We start from the raw sequence: 2,500 nt of genomic DNA on the forward strand, positions 1-2,500 counted from the left end.
AGGAAGGAGGGGAGATGGGGGTGGAGAGGACGAAGAGGAAGCGGAGGAGGAGGAGATGGAGAGGAGGGAGGAGGAGGAAGATATGGAGGATGCGAGGGGGGGGGGGAGGTGAGGGTAGTGGAGGTATAAGAAAAGGAGAATATGGAGGAGGAAAAGGAGGAGTGGGTAGAGGAGATAGAGGAGGAGGAAAAGGAGACGGAGGAGAAGGAGAAGGGGGAGGAGGTCATGTAGAGGAGGAGGAATGAAGAAAAAGAAGATAAAGAAAGAATAAAAGCAAGAAGAGGGGAAAGAAGAAGGAAAAGAAGAGAAGACATGGAGAAAAAATCAAAGTAGGAGGTGGGGAAAGAAGAAGAGATAAATGAAAACAAAAGAGAGAAGGAAGAATGAAGAAGGAGAAGGCAGAGGATAGATGGATGATGACACAAGAGAAGGAAAGATTGAATAAGGAAAGAAAATAAGACAACATCAGACACAATAACAACAAAAGCAACAAGGAGAATGTGCAGATACGAAAGAGGATGGAAGGAGAAAGCTCAAGAGTAAAAGAAAAAAAGATATCTTTAAAAAAAATCTTTAAAAAAAATAAAGGGACAGAATAAAGAAGAAAAAAGGAGATAAAGGTAAACTGAAGAAAGGAAAGGCAACAAAGACAATATAGAAAGGACAAAATTGGAGACCAGAAATAAAGGACACAAAGAAAAGGAGAGACAGAGAGTGCGAGGCTGACAGAGAGAGAGAGAGAGAGAGAGAGAGAGAGAGAGAGAGAGAGAGAGAGAGAGAGAGAGAGAGAGAGAGAGAGAGAGAGAGAGAGAGAGAGAGAGAGAGAGAGGAGAGAAGAGAGAGAGAGAGGAGAGAGAGAGAGAGAGAGAGGAGAGAGAAGAGAGAAGAGGGAGAGAGAGAGGAGAGAGGAGAGAGAGAGAGAGAGGGGAGAGAGATAGAGAGGAGAGAGAGAGGGGGAAGAGGAGAGCAGAGGAGAGCGAGGAGAGAGATGAGAGGAGAGGAGAGGAGAGGAGAGAGAGAGGAGAGAGAGAGAGGAGAGGGGGGAGAGAGAGAGAGAGAGGAGAGGGGGGAGAGAGAGAGAGAGGAGAGAGGAGAGAGAGAGAGAGAGAGAGAGAGAGAGAGAGAGAGAGAGAGAGAGAGAGAGAGAGAGAGAGAGAGAGAGAGGAGAGAGAGAGTGAGTAAGTGACAGAGAGAAAGAAAGAGACATAGAGACAGACAGACAGGCAGGCAGAGAGTGCGAGGGAAGGACAGAGAGAGCGAGAGAGACAGCGAGAAAGCAAGATCCCAGGCAATACCAACAAAGTGTTCTTGTCACCATCAATCTCAACAGCTCATGCCTCTTGCGTGGCCAGGAGACAAAGAAAGCCTGCACACATACTCTCTCTCTCTCTCTCTCTCTCTCTCTCTCTCTCTCTCTCTCTCTCTCTCTCTCTCTCTCTCTCTCTCTCTCTCTCTCTCTCTCTCTCTCTCTCTCTCTCTCTCTCTCTTCCTTCCTCCTTCCTCCCTTCTTCCTTCCCTCCCTTCCTCCCTCCCTCCCTTCCTCCCTCCCTCCCTCCCTCGCTCTCTCCCTCCCTCCCTTCCTCCCTTCCTCCCTCCCTCCCTCGCTCTCTCCCTCCTTCCCTTCCTCCCTTCCTCCCTCCCTCCCTCGCTCTCTCCCTCCATCCCTCACCCCGCCCCCTTTCTCTCTCTCTCTCTCCTCTCCTCCCTCGCTGACCCCCCACCCCTTCTCTCTCGCACACAAGCGGTAGAAAAATTTCCCAAAGACATAAATTGAACCCTCGCGTTGAGACCACTTTTAGAGATTTGTGTCTTGTTAAAGTGTCTCTAGCCTTCTCGTATGTATTGCTGACGTCTGTCCCTTATTGTCTTGTGGCTAGCCTTATGTTTGTTTGTTTGTTTATGTGTGTGTGTGTGTGTGGGGATGTATGTTTGGGTATTTGTGTGTGAGTTTGTTGGTGTATGTGTTGGTGCATGTGTGTGTGTGTGTTATGGTTGATAAGCGTTAATGCCACTTGTGTGTAATATCCCAAGTATCTGTCAGCATGCGTATTTGTGAGTATTTGCATATATATATTATATATATATATATATATATATCAATATATCTATTTATATATATATATATATATATATATAAAATATATATATATATATACATATATATATACACACACACATGCACAAATATATATGTATGTATGTTTGTATACACACACATACATATGTATGCATACGTACACACACACACACACGCAAGGCACACACACATGTAGAAAGACCAATATATAAAAAGAAATAAACTGATAGATAAATAGAGAGTTAGATAGTTAGACAGATGGAGGGAGAAATATTTTCTTTTTTTTTTCTTTTTTCTTACTCCCTTCTATCTTCCTTTTCATATGTGACGCCATAGTCTCCTTGTTGCTCCTCATACCCATCCATGATGGTAATAACAACAATAACATTATCAATGATAATAATGATTATAATATTGATAATG

This window comes from Penaeus japonicus, unplaced genomic scaffold (assembly GCF_977035675.1).
Source record: "Penaeus japonicus unplaced genomic scaffold, GWHDUDI00000001_assembly GWHDUDI00000011, whole genome shotgun sequence".
Taxonomy (NCBI): Eukaryota; Metazoa; Arthropoda; class Malacostraca; order Decapoda; family Penaeidae; genus Penaeus; species Penaeus japonicus.